Source organism: Coregonus clupeaformis, unplaced genomic scaffold (assembly GCF_020615455.1).
Source record: "Coregonus clupeaformis isolate EN_2021a unplaced genomic scaffold, ASM2061545v1 scaf2286, whole genome shotgun sequence".
Classification (NCBI taxonomy): domain Eukaryota; kingdom Metazoa; phylum Chordata; class Actinopteri; order Salmoniformes; family Salmonidae; genus Coregonus; species Coregonus clupeaformis.
Window position 1 is genome coordinate 17501 of NW_025535740.1, and position 16713 is coordinate 34213.

General features: G+C 40.5%; 9 non-coding genes across 9 annotated transcripts; all 9 read left to right on the plus strand.

Moving 5' to 3' along the window:
• The first annotated feature begins 5450 nt into the window (after nt 1-5450).
• Nucleotides 5451-5569, plus strand: LOC121559348. Its single transcript, XR_006660066.1, has one exon. It is a non-coding gene; the product is annotated as a 5S ribosomal RNA (ribosomal RNA).
• Nucleotides 5570-6753: 1184 nt separating this feature from the next.
• On the plus strand, nt 6754-6872 carry LOC121559324. Its single transcript, XR_005998744.2, has one exon. It is a non-coding gene; the product is annotated as a 5S ribosomal RNA (ribosomal RNA).
• A 1170-nt stretch (nt 6873-8042) lies between these two features.
• Nucleotides 8043-8161, plus strand: LOC123488426. The gene has a single exon (XR_006660072.1). It is a non-coding gene; the product is annotated as a 5S ribosomal RNA (ribosomal RNA).
• A 1195-nt stretch (nt 8162-9356) lies between these two features.
• On the plus strand, nt 9357-9475 carry LOC123488420. Its single transcript, XR_006660064.1, has one exon. It is a non-coding gene; the product is annotated as a 5S ribosomal RNA (ribosomal RNA).
• A 1168-nt stretch (nt 9476-10643) lies between these two features.
• LOC121559352 lies at nt 10644-10762 on the plus strand. The gene has a single exon (XR_006660073.1). It is a non-coding gene; the product is annotated as a 5S ribosomal RNA (ribosomal RNA).
• Nucleotides 10763-11931: 1169 nt separating this feature from the next.
• On the plus strand, nt 11932-12050 carry LOC121559322. Its single transcript, XR_005998742.2, has one exon. It is a non-coding gene; the product is annotated as a 5S ribosomal RNA (ribosomal RNA).
• Nucleotides 12051-13274: 1224 nt separating this feature from the next.
• On the plus strand, nt 13275-13393 carry LOC123488421. The gene has a single exon (XR_006660065.1). It is a non-coding gene; the product is annotated as a 5S ribosomal RNA (ribosomal RNA).
• Nucleotides 13394-14561: 1168 nt separating this feature from the next.
• Nucleotides 14562-14680, plus strand: LOC123488424. Its single transcript, XR_006660070.1, has one exon. It is a non-coding gene; the product is annotated as a 5S ribosomal RNA (ribosomal RNA).
• A 1170-nt stretch (nt 14681-15850) lies between these two features.
• On the plus strand, nt 15851-15969 carry LOC123488418. The gene has a single exon (XR_006660062.1). It is a non-coding gene; the product is annotated as a 5S ribosomal RNA (ribosomal RNA).
• Nucleotides 15970-16713: the final 744 nt, after the last annotated feature.

Genomic DNA, 16713 nt, shown 5'->3' on the forward strand with positions numbered 1-16713 from the left:
AGGGTGAGGGAAGAAGCAAAGGAAAGTAGGAAGAGCAAGATCAAGAAGAAGAAGAAAAAGACTGGGTCTTGATGATGGGAAAAATCAACATATTAATTGTACTTATGGTGAGTGTTGTATCTGTTAATATTAATGGACTAAGGAATATGGGAAAGTTAGAACAGACAGTGAGTCTACTACAGGCTGATATTTTATGCTTCCAAGAGACACACTGGACTGACAGTATGATGGATGGAGTAAGAAAGAGATGGATGGATTTGATTTATTATAATAATGGTGGGGAGAGGACGTGTGGGGTTGCTATATTAATTAAGAGGGATAGTGTACAGAATATTAGGCAAGTGTATGCGGATAAAGAGGGTAGACTTTTGAGTGTTAAATTTGAATTTCTAAATGTGCAATACACTTTATTGAATGTTTATGCACCTAATAATGAGAGTGACCGAGAAGTATTTTTTAAGGCACTTGAGCAACATTGTGTGGGTAACTGTATATTGGTTGGGGATTTTAACGTTAGATTGACAAAACTGGACACGTCAAGGAGTACTTTGTTGCGCTCTGACATGTCTAGGCGAGTATTGTTGGGGATAATGAAGGATCATTGTCTGAGTGATGTATGGAGGGGAATGCATCCAGGTCAGAGAGTTTTTTCAAGGAGGCAGGTTGTTTTGAAGGTTCTCAGGCAAAGCCGCATAGATTATTGTTTAGCGGCGGAAAATATAGTGCAATATATACAAAAGATTAGGTATGATTTTAATACATTAAGTGATCATGCCTCTCTTGGTTTCCTGCTGGGTCCTAGTGTGCCTTCTAGAGGGGGTGGTGTATGGTGTTTGAATGCTGAGCTACTAAAAGAAGGAAAATATATTGATATGATTTCTGATTGTATAAATAGAGAAATATTGAGTGATTTTAAAAGTGTTAATATTGGTTTGTGGTGGGAGGGTCTAAAAGAGAAGATTAGAGGGTTGAGCATTAAATATGCAAGACGAAGGAATTTTCTTTTAAAGAGGGAGAGGATAGCTTTGAATAAAAGACTAGACATTGAGCTGGGGAAAGTTGATACGGTGGAGGGTTATGATATGGCAGGTTTTATGGAAGCTCAGGCTGCGGTACATAACTTTGAAAAGAGTGCATGTATGGGGGCAATAGTAAGGAGTAGAGTACAGTATGCCATAGAAGGAGAGAAATGTACATCCTTCTTTTTAGGGTTAGAAAAGAAGAAGCAGGCTAGAAACTATATTACAGAAATCGAGAATGAGAGGGGGAGACAGTGAATGATCTGGTGGGGATTTTAGATACAATAGAATGTTTTTATAGTAATCTTTTTAAAAAAGAATGCAATGATCAAGGATGTATAGAAGAGGTGTTGAGCTATGTAGATGCCAGAATATCAGAGGATGAAAGACTCATGTGTGACACAGACTTGGCGGTCACAGAGATACGGGAGGCGATTTTGTCTGCTCATAGAAATAAGAGCCCTGGCTCTGATGGGCTGACAAGTGAGTTTTACAAAACATTTGTGGATATAATGGCACCTGTTTTATTAGATGTGTACAAATATATGGAGCAATCTCAGGAAGTCTCGGAGTCGATGGCGACTGGCTTAATAACTATAATATATAAAAACAAGGGAAGTAGGAAAAGATTAGAAAATTTTAGGCCATTATCTATTTTAAATGTAGATTATAAGATCTTAACTAAGGTGCTGGCTAACAGAATTAATAAAGTAATGGGAAGTATTATTTCAGAGACACAGGCTTACAGTGTTCCTGGTAGAGAAATAGCAGACATTATTTGCACTTTAAGGGATGTCATAAGACATATGAAGGGTGAGGGAGGTGTAGTATTGAGCATTGATTTAAATAAAGCTTTTGATAGAGTAGAACATTCATTTCTAATGCAGACGCTTAAAACTTTTGGATTTGGGAGCAGAATGGTGGCCTGGATACAGCTGCTATACGGTGCTGCAGTAAGTAGAGTAAAATGTAACGGGTTACTTACTGATGCTTTCCCATTGGAGAGGTCGGTGAGGCAAGGATGTCCATTGTCTGCGGCCTTATATTGTATGTCGGTTGAGCCTCTGGTGGCTCTCCTTAAAGCAGACCACCAGATCCGAGGCGTTTCTATTCCAGGGGGTGGAGTCAGCATTGTGCAGCAATATGCAGATGACACTACAATTACTGTTAGAGATGTGGAAAGTGTAAATAGAGTGATGGAGTGTTTTGAGCTCTTTGGGAAAGCATCAGGTGCTAAGATTAATGTAGAAAAGACTGAGGTTTTGTATGTGGGGCTAGTGAATGATAATGGGTGTAGGTATCATTTTAAAAGAGCTAATGGCTATTTTAAAGCGTTGGGAGTTATTTTGGGTATTGATGAAAAGGAGGCATGTGATAGGACTTGGGCAGGTGTATTGAATAAAATCAAACAAACTATGGCATTTTGGAGATGGAGGAATTTAAAATTGAAAGGAAAGGTAGTGGTAACAAATTCTTTACTAATATCTAAATGTGTATATGTCATGGATGTGCTTCAGATGCCAGAGTGGGTTTTAAAAGAACTTAATTCTATTGTTTCTAACTTCTTGTGGGATGGCAAAGGGGCTAGAATATCTAGGTCTACACTTGCTGCAGAATATAAAGATGGGGGGTCTAAAATTAGTGGACATAGACGTGAAAAGAAAAGCATTAAGAATTAAAATTATACAGAAGTATTTATATGGGGAGGAAGAATATGGGTGGAAGAGGTTCTTTAGGAATTATTTGTATAATAATGGAGGATGTGAAGAGAGTGGGTTATTAATGATATGGAAAAAGCCTATGTATGAACAAGTTCCTCTGTTTTATCAGGAAGTGTTACGTGCATGGGGAGAATTTCTTCCTCGTGTAAAATATGTGTGTGAACATAAGGATATAATACTGAATCAACCTGTGTTTTTAAATCCCAAAATTATGTTCAATGATGAAGTGTTGTATAATCCCCCTTTTTATGAGGGCTGGACTGAGACTTATTAAAGACTTTGTATATGAAGTTATTCCTGGGTTTCTAAGAGGCCAGGCCATTTATGACAATGTGAAGGATGTGGATGATACAGTTTGGAAAGGTACTATATTGAATGGATTTGAACGGGTGAAAAGTAGCATTCCAGCAGAATGGGTTTCTGTCATTAATGGAGATGGAATTTGGGAAGATTTATATGTATTACCGAATTTATATATTGACAATGGGGATAAATGGAAAACATTGGCTAGTGTCAGAACAAATGTTTTTTATAAACAATTACTGGTTACTGACAGGCCTGCTGCTGAGAAGAGGTGGGTAGAACTGTTTCCGAAGATGGATCGAAAAGTATTATGGAAAAACTTATACTTACATGGGAATAAATTGGAATGTGAAAATAACGATTTTAAAATAAGACATAATCGGATATACACAAAAGTAGTGCTGCATCAAATAAATAAAGAAATAAAAAGAGAATGTGATATATGTGGTAAGGCACCAGAAAATTTATTACACTTATTTGTAGAATGCGAGGATTTAAAAGATATGTTTTGTAAAGTAAAGGAAATAATATGTAAAAACTGGGGGAGTGGTTTGTTGGAAAAGAATGCGTGGGAGGAATTGGTTTTATTTGGAGTGGGAGATGAATGTAAAGGGGTTAATGTGAGGTTGTTGAATATTGTATTGAGTTTTGTTAGGTATGCTATTTTTTGTGGGAGGAATTATGCTTATTTTGAAGGGAGGAGGGTAAGGGTGTGGGGTATTTTTGTAGCTTTGTTTAAGAAGCACATCGATATGTTTTATAGTTATGGATTGGAAGATTTTGATGAACTTTTTGTAGAGGGGAGTGGGTTAATTGCAAGGGTGGATGGTGGAGGAATCACTTATAATTTTTGAAAGGAATATTTTGATATTTTCTATGTTTATTTTTATTTGACAGGGAGATGCTTTTAAATCTGCCTATTTAATATGTGGAATTTGATATGTCTTAGTCATGTCTGGTTTTTGTATACTAGGTTTTTGTTTTTATTTCTTTGGGTTCTTTGATTTGATAGGGGGTGAATTGTTCGCCTGCCTATGGTAGAATAGTTTCTAGTGTATGGTTTTTTGTATATAACACTGTACATGGTATAATATAAGTGTATTTGATGAATATTTTACAATAAAAAAAAAAAAAAAAAAAAAAAAATACGCCTGATCTCGTCCGATCTCGGAAGCTAAGCAGGGTCGGGCCTGGTTAGTACTTGGATGGGAGACCGCCTGGGAATACCAGGTGCTGTAAGCTTTTTGTCCCAGTAGAGCGTGCTCTTGTGTCATGGAGCAACTGCCTTTTATTTATCACCCTAATAATATCATGGATTGTTATTGGACTAAATGCAGTTTGTGTGTGCTGCCCTGCCCTGATCAAATCAAATAATGGACAGTGCGTTTCCCTCAAAATATAGGCAGTACATGCAGCCTTTGTTTTTAGTCTAGGAGACAGTCAATGTCTGTAGTCCATTAGGGCACTATAAAATCCCTTCAATGTTTTGCCTGATTCCGTTAATTCCCAAGTTCCCTTTTCTCCGTTTAGATTTCCCCGTTGACCGTTTGTCCCTGTTTTGGCAGGTTTTCGCTCTCAAAAGTACACCTTTTTAATAGCAAAACAGCACAATTGGATGTTCTATGTCCACAACAATGTTTAAACCTTATCAGGTGACCATTTGTGAGGTCTGGGAAAAATGTAAGACATTTAGATTTTGGGGTGTAGTTACCCTTAAATGCAAGCGTGCACCAGGAAGAGACCTTTGTTTGGTTAAGCGGTGTTGCTGTAGGACAAATGGCCACTGGATTGATGCAAATGATCACGGTATAATTCTGCCAGGCAGGCATAGGCTACTTTGTAGTTAACATTTACTTGCGAAGGTTTTGGGGAAAGCCATTCCTTCCCTACCAGAAGAAGGTTATCATTAGCATCATCGCTAACGGCTACACAAAGTGTAGACATACGCGCGCACCGCACACATGCACACAGACAGGGGCATTCCTGTGCCGTTTCAGAAAGTTCATGGAAATACGAATCACTGATGCATTTTGTTCATGTCTTATGATTGACTTGGGCAAATGAATGCGTTTTCTAACAAGTTGAATAGATTTAGTTGATTTCTTACTAAGTTCAATAAATGTTTGAATATTGTTGAATTTCGGTTTAATGTCTGGATTCCGTGATTCGGTCCGCAACGCCTATTTTATAGGGCCCTAGTCAATGAACTTGTCATAAATCAACATAGGATATGCCCTCTCCCCCCAACAAGACTCAAATATATATATATATATATCTATATATATATTGGAAATGTAAGCAAGGGTTGAGCTTCTTCAGTTTGTGTCACAAAGTGGATACGTTTCTGTGTCCCTTTCAGAGTGAGTGACACATTGACTTTATATAGTGTACCAAGAGTTGTTCCCTTTCTTACGGCCTTACCAGCCTGAATACGCCTGATCTCGTCCGATCTCGGAAGCTAAGCAGGGTCGGGCCTGGTTAGTACTTGGATGGGAGACCGCCTGGGAATACCAGGTGCTGTAAGCTTTTTGTCCCAGTAGAGCGTGCTCTTGTGTCATGGAGCAACTGCCTTTTATTTATCACCCTAATAATATCATGGATTGTTATTGGACTAAATGCAGTTTGTGTGTGCTGCCCTGCCCTGATCAAATCAAATAATGGACAGTGCGTTTCCCTCAAAATATAGGCAGTACATGCAGCCTTTGTTTTTAGTCTAGGAGACAGTCAATGTCTGTAGTCCATTAGGGCACTATAAAATCCCTTCAATGTTTTGCCTGATTCCGTTAATTCCCAAGTTCCCTTTTCTCCGTTTAGATTTCCCCGTTGACCGTTTGTCCCTGTTTTGGCAGGTTTTCGCTCTCAAAAGTACACCTTTTTAATAGCAAAACAGCACAATTGGATGTTCTATGTCCACAACAATGTTTAAACCTTATCAGGTGACCATTTGTGAGGTCTGGGAAAAATGTAAGACATTTAGATTTTGGGGTGTAGTTACCCTTAAATGCAAGCGTGCACCAGGAAGAGACCTTTGTTTGGTTAAGCGGTGTTGCTGTAGGACAAATGGCCACTGGATTGATGCAAATGATCATGGTATAATTCTGCCAGGCAGGCATAGGCTACTTTGTAGTTAACATTTACTTGCGAAGGTTTTGGGGAAAGCCATTCCTTCCCTACCAGAAGAAGGTTATCATTAGCATCATCGCTAACGGCTACACAAAGTGTAGACATACGCGCGCACCGCACACATGCACACAGACAGGGGCATTCCTGTGCCGTTTCAGAAAGTTCATGGAAATACGAATCACTGATGCATTTTGTTCATGTCTTATGATTGACTTGGGCAAATGAATGTGTTTTCTAACAAGTTGAATATATTTAGTTGATTTCTTACTAAGTTCAATAAATGTTTGAATATTTTTGCATTTCGGTGTAATGTCTGGATTCCGTGATTCGGTTCGCAACGCCTATTTTATAGGGCCCTAGTCAATGAACTTGTCATAAATCAACATAGGATATGCCCTCTTCCCCCCAACAAGACTAAAATATATATATATATATATATATATATATATATATATATATATATATATTGGAAATGTAAGCAAGGGTTGAGCTTCTTCAGTTTGTGTCACAAAGCGGATACGTTTCTGTGTCCCTTTCAGAGTGAGTGACACATTGACTTTATATAGTGTACCAAGAGTTGTTCCCTCGCTTACGGCCATACCAGCCTGAATACGCCCGATCTCGTCCGATCTCGGAAGCTGAGCAGGGTAGGGCCTGGTCAGTACTTGGATGGGAGACCGCCTGGGAATACCAGGTGCTGTAAGCTTTTTGTCCCAGTAGAGCGTGCTCTTGTGTCATGGAGCAACTGCCTTTTATTTATCACCCTAATAATATCATGGATTGTTATTGGACTAAATGCAGTTTGTGTGTGCTGCCCTGCCCTGATCAAATCAAATAATGGACAGTGCGTTTCCCTCAAAATATAGGCAGTACATGCAGCCTTTGTTTTTAGTCTAGGAGACAGTCAATGTCTGTAGTCCATTAGGGCACTATAAAATCCCTTCAATGTTTTGCCTGATTCCGTTAATTCCCAAGTTCCCTTTTCTCCGTTTAGATTTCCCCGTTGACCGTTTGTCCCTGTTTTGGCAGGTTCTCGCTCTCAAAAGTACACCTTTTTAATAGCAAAACAGCACAATTGGATGTTCTATGTCCACAACAATGTTTAAACCCTATCAGGTGACCATTTGTGAGGTCTGGGAAAAATGTAAGACATTTAGATTTTGGGATGTAGTTACCCTTAAATGCAAGCGTGCACCAGGAAGAGACCTTTGTTTGGTTAAGCGGTGTTGCTGTAGGACAAATGGCCACTGGATTGATGCAAATGATCATGGTATAATTCTGCCAGGCAGGCATAGGCTACTTTGTAGTTAACATTTACTTGCGAAGGTTTTGGGGAAAGCCATTCCTTCCCTACCAGAAGAAGGTTATCATTAGCATCATCGCTAACGGCTACACAAAGTGTAGACATACGCGCGCACCGCACACATGCACACAGACAGGGGCATTCCTGTGCCGTTTCAGAAAGTTCATGGAAATACGAATCACTGATGCATTTTGTTCATGTCTTATGATTGACTTGGGCAAATGAATGCGTTTTCTAACAAGTTGAATAGATTTAGTTGATTTCTTACTAAGTTCAATAAATGTTTGAATATTGTTGAATTTCGGTTTAATGTCTGGATTCCGTGATTCGGTCCGCAACGCCTATTTTATAGGGCCCTAGTCAATGAACTTGTCATAAATCAACATAGGATATGCCCTCTCCCCCCAACAAGACTCAAAATATATATATATATATATATCTCTATATATATATTGGAAATGTAAGCAAGGGTTGAGCTTCTTCAGTTTGTGTCACAAAGTGGATACGTTTCTGTGTCCCTTTCAGAGTGAGTGACACATTGACTTTATATAGTGTACCAAGAGTTCTTCCCTTTCTTACGGCCATACCAGCCTGAATACGCCTGATCTCGTCCGATCTCGGAAGCTAAGCAGGGTCGGGCCTGGTTAGTACTTGGATGGGAGACCGCCTGGGAATACCAGGTGCTGTAAGCTTTTTGTCCCAGTAGAGCGTGCTCTTGTGTCATGGAGCAACTGCCTTTTATTTATCACCCTAATAATATCATGGATTGTTATTGGACTAAATGCAGTTTGTGTGTGCTGCCCTGCCCTGATCAAATCAAATAATGGACAGTGCGTTTCCCTCAAAATATAGGCAAGACATGCAGCCTTTGTTTTTAGTCTAGGAGACAGTCAATGTCTGTAGTCCATTAGGGCACTATAAAATCCCTTCAATGTTTTGCCTGATTCCGTTAATTCCCAAGTTCCCTTTTCTCCGTTTAGATTTCCCCGTTGACCGTTTGTCCCTGTTTTGGCAGGTTTTCGCTCTCAAAAGTACACCTTTTTAATAGCAAAACAGCACAATTGGATGTTCTATGTCCACAACAATGTTTAAACCTCATCAGGTGACCATTTGTGAGGTCTGGGAAAAATGTAAGACATTTAGATTTTGGGGTGTAGTTACCCTTAAATGCAAGCGTGCACCAGGAAGAGACCTTTGTTTGGTTAAGCGGTGTTGCTGTAGAACAAATGGCCACTGGAGTGATGCAAATGATCACGGTATAATTCTGCCAGGCAGGCATAGGCTACTTTGTAGTTAACATTTACTTGCGAAGGTTTTGGGGAAAGCCATTCCTTCCCTACCAGAAGAAGGTTATCATTAGCATCATCGCTAACGGCTACACAAAGTGTAGACATACGCGCGCACCGCACACATGCACACAGACAGGGGCATTCCTGTGCCGTGCCAGAAAGTTCATGGAAATACGAATCACTGATGCATTTTGTTCATGTCTTATGATTGACTTGGGCAAATGAATGTGTTTTCTAACAAGTTGAATATATTTAGTTGATTTCTTACTAAGTTCAATAAATGTTTGAATATTTTTGCATTTCGGTGTAATGTCTGGATTCCGTGATTCGGTTCGCAACGCCTATTTTATAGGGCCCTAGTCAATGAACTTGTCATAAATCAACATAGGATATGCCCTCTCCCCCCCCCCCCCCCAACAAGACTAAAATAATATATATATATATATATATATATATATATATATATATATATATATATTGGAAATGTAAGCAAGGGTTGAGCTTCTTCAGTTTGTGTCACAAAGTGGATACGTTTCTGTGTCCCTTTCAGAGTGAGTGACACATTGACTTTATATAGTGTACCAAGAGTTGTTCCCTCGCTTACGGCCATACCAGCCTGAATACGCCCGATCTCGTCCGATCTCGGAAGCTGAGCAGGGTAGGGCCTGGTCAGTACTTGGATGGGAGACCGCCTGGGAATACCAGGTGCTGTAAGCTTTTTGTCCCAGTAGAGCGTGCTCTTGTGTCATGGAGCAACTGCCTTTTATTTATCACCCTAATAATATCATGGATTGTTATTGGACTAAATGCAGTTTGTGTGTGCTGCCCTGCCCTGATCAAATCAAATAATGGACAGTGCGTTTCCCTCAAAATATAGGCAGTACATGCAGCCTTTGTTTTTAGTCTAGGAGACAGTCAATGTCTGTAGTCCATTAGGGCACTATAAAATCCCTTCAATGTTTTGCCTGATTCCGTTAATTCCCAAGTTCCCTTTTCTCCGTTTAGATTTCCCCGTTGACCGTTTGTCCCTGTTTTGGCAGGTTTTCGCTCTCAAAAGTACACCTTTTTAATAGCAAAACAGCACAATTGGATGTTCTATGTCCACAACAATGTTTAAACCCTATCAGGTGACCATTTGTGAGGTCTGGGAAAAATGTAAGACATTTAGATTTTGGGATGTAGTTACCCTTAAATGCAAGCGTGCACCAGGAAGAGACCTTTGTTTGGTTAAGCGGTGTTGCTGTAGGACAAATGGCCACTGGATTGATGCAAATGATCACGGTATAATTCTGCCAGGCAGGCATAGGCTACTTTGTAGTTAACATTTACTTGCGAAGGTTTTGGGGAAAGCCATTCCTTCCCTACCAGAAGAAGGTTATCATTAGCATCATCGCTAACGGCTACACAAAGTGTAGACATACGCGCGCACCGCACACATGCACACAGACAGGGGCATTCCTGTGCCGTTTCAGAAAGTTCATGGAAATACGAATCACTGATGCATTTTGTTCATGTCTTATGATTGACTTGGGCAAATGAATGCGTTTTCTAACAAGTTGAATAGATTTAGTTGATTTCTTACTAAGTTCAATAAATGTTTGAATATTGTTGAATTTCGGTTTAATGTCTGGATTCCGTGATTCGGTCCGCAACGCCTATTTTATAGGGCCCTAGTCAATGAACTTGTCATAAATCAACATAGGATATGCCCTCTCCCCCCAACAAGACTCAAATATATATATATATATATATCTATATATATATTGGAAATGTAAGCAAGGGGTTGAGCTTCTTCAGTTTGTGTCACAAAGTGGATACGTTTCTGTGTCCCTTTCAGAGTGAGTGACACATTGACTTTATATAGTGTACCAAGAGTTCTTCCCTTTCTTACGGCCATACCAGCCTGAATACGCCTGATCTCGTCCGATCTCGGAAGCTAAGCAGGGTCGGGCCTGGTTAGTACTTGGATGGGAGACCGCCTGGGAATACCAGGTGCTGTAAGCTTTTGTCCCAGTAGAGCGTGCTCTTGTGTCATGGAGCAACTGCCTTTTATTTATCACCCTAATAATATCATGGATTGTTATTGGACTAAATGCAGTTTGTGTGTGCTGCCCTGCCCTGATCAAATCAAATAATGGACAGTGCGTTTCCCTCAAAATATAGGCAAGACATGCAGCCTTTGTTTTTAGTCTAGGAGACAGTCAATGTCTGTAGTCCATTAGGGCACTATAAAATCCCTTCAATGTTTTGCCTGATTCCGTTAATTCCCAAGTTCCCTTTTCTCCGTTTAGATTTCCCGTTGACCGTTTGTCCCTGTTTTGGCAGGTTTTCGCTCTCAAAAGTACACCTTTTTAATAGCAAAACAGCACAATTGGATGTTCTATGTCCACAACAATGTTTAAAACCTCATCAGGTGACCATTTGTGAGGTCTGGGAAAAATGTAAGACATTTAGATTTTGGGGTGTAGTTACCCTTAAATGCAAGCGTGCACCAGGAAGAGACCTTTGTTTGGTTAAGCGGTGTTGCTGTAGAACAAATGGCCACTGGAGTGATGCAAATGATCACGGTATAATTCTGCCAGGCAGGCATAGGCTACTTTGTAGTTAACATTTACTTGCGAAGGTTTTGGGAAAGCCATTCCTTCCCTACCAGAAGAAGGTTATCATTAGCATCATCGCTAACGGCTACACAAAGTGTAGACATACGTGCACACCGCACACATGCACACAGACAGGGGCATTCCTGTGCCGTGCCAGAAAGTTCATGGAAATACGAATCACTGATGCATTTTGTTCATGTCTTATGATTGACTTGGGCAAATGAATGTGTTTTCTAACAAGTTGAATATATTTAGTTGATTTCTTACTAAGTTCAATAAATGTTTGAATATTTTTGCATTTCGGTGTAATGTCTGGATTCCGTGATTCGGTTCGCAACGCCTATTTTATAGGGCCCTAGTCAATGAACTTGTCATAAATCAACATAGGATATGCCCCCCCCCCCCCCAACAAGACTCAAATATATATATATATATATATCTCTATATATATATTGGAAATGTAAGCAAGGGTTGAGCTTCTTCAGTTTGTGTCACAAAGTGGATACGTTTCTGTGTCCCTTTCAGAGTGAGTGACACATTGACTTTATATAGTGTACCAAGAGTTCTTCCCTTGCTTACGGCCATACCAGCCTGAATACGCCTGATCTCGTCCGATCTCGGAAGCTAAGCAGGGTCGGGCCTGGTTAGTACTTGGATGGGAGACCGCCTGGGAATACCAGGTGCTGTAAGCTTTTGTCCCAGTAGAGCGTGCTCTTGTGTCATGGAGCAACTGCCTTTTATTTATCACCCTAATAATATCATGGATTGTTATTGGACTAAATGCAGTTTGTGTGTGCTGCCCTGCCCTGATCAAATCAAATAATGGACAGTGCGTTTCCCTCAAAATATAGGCAAGACATGCAGCCTTTGTTTTTAGTCTAGGAGACAGTCAATGTCTGTAGTCCATTAGGGCACTATAAAATCCCTTCAATGTTTTGCCTGATTCCGTTAATTCCCAAGTTCCCTTTTCTCCGTTTAGATTTCCCCGTTGACCGTTTGTCCCTGTTTTGGCAGGTTTTCGCTCTCAAAAGTACACCTTTTTAATAGCAAAACAGCACAATTGGATGTTCTATGTCCACAACAATGTTTAAACCTCATCAGGTGACCATTTGTGAGGTCTGGGAAAAATGTAAGACATTTAGATTTTGGGGTGTAGTTACCCTTAAATGCAAGCGTGCACCAGGAAGAGACCTTTGTTTGGTTAAGCGGTGTTGCTGTAGAACAAATGGCCACTGGAGTGATGCAAATGATCACGGTATAATTCTGCCAGGCAGGCATAGGCTACTTTGTAGTTAACATTTACTTGCGAAGGTTTTGGGGAAAGCCATTCCTTCCCTACCAGAAGAAGGTTATCATTAGCATCATCGCTAACGGCTACACAAAGTGTAGACATACGCGCGCACCGCACACATGCACACAGACAGGGGCATTCCTGTGCCGTGCCAGAAAGTTCATGGAAATACGAATCACTGATGCATTTTGTTCATGTCTTATGATTGACTTGGGCAAATGAATGTGTTTTCTAACAAGTTGAATATATTTAGTTGATTTCTTACTAAGTTCAATAAATGTTTGAATATTTTTGCATTTCGGTGTAATGTCTGGATTCCGTGATTCGGTTCGCAACGCCTATTTTATAGGGCCCTAGTCAATGAACTTGTCATAAATCAACATAGGATATGCCCTCTCCCCCCCCCCCAACAAGACTAAAATATATATATATATATATATATATATATATATATATATATATATATATATATATATATATATATATATATATATATATATATATATTGAAATGTAAGCAAGGGGTTGAGCTTCTTCAGTTTGTGTCACAAAGTGGATACGTTTCTGTGTCCCTTTCAGAGTGAGTGACACATTGACTTTATATAGTGTACCAAGAGTTGTTCCTCGCTTACGGCCATACCAGCCTGAATACGCCCGATCTCGTCCGATCTCGGAAGCTGAGCAGGGTAGGGCCTGGTCAGTACTTGGATGGGAGACCGCCTGGGAATACCAGGTGCTGTAAGCTTTTTGTCCCAGTAGAGCGTGCTCTTGTGTCATGGAGCAACTGCCTTTTATTTATCACCCTAATAATATCATGGATTGTTATTGGACTAAATGCAGTTTGTGTGTGCTGCCCTGCCCTGATCAAATCAAATAATGGACAGTGCGTTTCCCTCAAAATATAGGCAGTACATGCAGCCTTTGTTTTTAGTCTAGGAGACAGTCAATGTCTGTAGTCCATTAGGGCACTATAAAATCCCTTCAATGTTTTGCCTGATTCCGTTAATTCCCAAGTTCCCTTTTCTCCGTTTAGATTTCCCCGTTGACCGTTTGTCCCTGTTTTGGCAGGTTTTCGCTCTCAAAAGTACACCTTTTTAATAGCAAAACAGCACAATTGGATGTTCTATGTCCACAACAATGTTTAAACCCTATCAGGTGACCATTTGTGAGGTCTGGGAAAAATGTAAGACATTTAGATTTTGGGATGTAGTTACCCTTAAATGCAAGCGTGCACCAGGAAGAGACCTTTGTTTGGTTAAGCGGTGTTGCTGTAGAACAAATGGCCACTGGAGTGATGCAAATGATCACGGTATAATTCTGCCAGGCAGGCATAGGCTACTTTGTAGTTAACATTTACTTGCGAAGGTTTTGGGGAAAGCCATTCCTTCCCTACCAGAAGAAGGTTATCATTAGCATCATCGCTAACGGCTACACAAAGTGTAGACATACGCGCGCACCGCACACATGCACACAGACAGGGGCATTCCTGTGCCTGCCAGAAAGTTCATGGAAATACGAATCACTGATGCATTTTGTTCATGTCTTATGATTGACTTGGGCAAATGAATGTGTTTTCTAACAAGTTGAATATATTTAGTTGATTTCTTACTAAGTTCAATAAATGTTTGAATATTTTTGCATTTCGGTGTAATGTCTGGATTCCGTGATTCGGTTCGCAACGCCTATTTTATAGGGCCCTAGTCAATGAACTTGTCATAAATCAACATAGGATATGCCCTCTTCCCCCCCCCCCAACAAGACTAAAATATATATATATATATATATATATATATTGGAAATGTAAGCAAGGGTTGAGCTTCTTCAGTTTGTGTCACAAAGCGGATACGTTTCTGTGTCCCTTTCAGAGTGAGTGACACATTGACTTTATATAGTGTACCAAGAGTTGTTCCCTCGCTTACGGCCATACCAGCCTGAATACGCCCGATCTCGTCCGATCTCGGAAGCTGAGCAGGGTAGGGCCTGGTCAGTACTTGGATGGGAGACTGCCTGGGAATACAAGGTGCTGTAAGCTTTTTGTCCCAGTAGAGCGTGCTCTTGTGTCATGGAGCAACTGCCTTTTATTTATCACCCTAATAATATCATGGATTGTTATTGGACTAAATGCAGTTTGTGTGTGCTGCCCTGCCCTGATCAAATCAAATAATGGACAGTGCGTTTCCCTCAAAATATAGGCAGTACATGCAGCCTTTGTTTTTAGTCTAGGAGACAGTCAATGTCTGTAGTCCATTAGGGCACTATAAAATCCCTTCAATGTTTTGCCTGATTCCGTTAATTCCCAAGTTCCCTTTTCTCCGTTTAGATTTCCCCGTTGACCGTTTGTCCCTGTTTTGGCAGGTTTTCGCTCTCAAAGTACACCTTTTTAATAGCAAAACAGCACAATTGGATGTTCTATGTCCACAACAATGTTTAAACCCTATCAGGTGACCATTTGTGAGGTCTTGGAAAAATGTAAGACATTTAGATTTTGGGATGTAGTTACCCTTAAATGCAAGCGTGCACCAGGAAGAGACCTTTGTTTGGTTAAGCGGTGTTGCTGTAGGACAAATGGCCACTGGATTGATGCAAATGATCATGGTATAATTCTGCCAGGCAGGCATAGGCTACTTTGTAGTTAACATTTACTTGCGAAGGTTTTGGGGAAAGCCATTCCTTCCCTACCAGAAGAAGGTTATCATTAGCATCATCGCTAACGGCTACACAAAGTGTAGACATACGCGCGCACCGCACACATGCACACAGACAGGGGCATTCCTGTGCCGTTTCAGAAAGTTCATGGAAATACGAATCACTGATGCATTTTGTTCATGTCTTATGATTGACTTGGGCAAATGAATGCGTTTTCTAACAAGTTGAATAGATTTAGTTGATTTCTTACTAAGTTCAATAAATGTTTGAATATTGTTGAATTTCGGTTTAATGTCTGGATTCCGTGATTCGGTCCGCAACGCCTATTTTATAGGGCCCTAGTCAATGAACTTGTCATAAATCAACATAGGATATGCCCTCTCCCCCCCCCCCCAACAAGACTCAAATATATATATATATATATCTATATATATATTGGAAATGTAAGCAAGGGTTGAGCTTCTTCAGTTTGTGTCACAAAGTGGATACGTTTCTGTGTCCCTTTCGGAGTGAGTGACACATTGACTTTATATAGTGTACCAAGAGTTGTTCCCTTTCTTACGGCCATACCAGCCTGAATACGCCTGATCTCGTCCGATCTCGGAAGCTAAGCAGGGTCGGGCCTGGTTAGTACTTGGATGGGAGACCGCCTGGGAATACCAGGTGCTGTAAGCTTTTTGTCCCAGTAGAGCGTGCTCTTGTGTCATGGAGCAACTGCCTTTTATTTATCACCCTAATAATATCATGGATTGTTATTGGACTAAATGCAGTTTGTGTGTGCTGCCCTGCCCTGATCAAATCAAATAATGGACAGTGCGTTTCCCTCAAAATATAGGCAAGACATGCAGCCTTTGTTTTTAGTCTAGGGAGACAGTCAATGTCTGTAGTCCATTAGGGCACTATAAAATCCCTTCAATGTTTTGCCTGATTCCGTTAATTCCCAAGTTCCCTTTTCTCCGTTTAGATTTCCCCGTTGACCGTTTGTCCCTGTTTTGGCAGGTTTTCGCTCTCAAAAGTACACCTTTTAATAGCAAAACAGCACAATTGGATGTTCTATGTCCACAACAATGTTTAAACCTCATCAGGTGACCATTTGTGAGGTCTGGGAAAAATGTAAGACATTTAGATTTTGGGGTGTAGTTACCCTTAAATGCAAGCGTGCACCAGGAAGAGACCTTTGTTTGGTTAAGCGGTGTTGCTGTAGAACAAATGGCCACTGGAGTGATGCAAATGATCACGGTATAATTCTGCCAGGCAGGCATAGGCTACTTTGTAGTTAACATTTACTTGCGAAGGTTTTGGGGAAAGCCATTCCTTCCCTACCAGAAGAAGGTTATCATTAGCATCATCGCTAACGGCTACACAAAGTGTAGACATACGCGCGCACCGCACACATGCACACAGACAGGGGCATTCCTG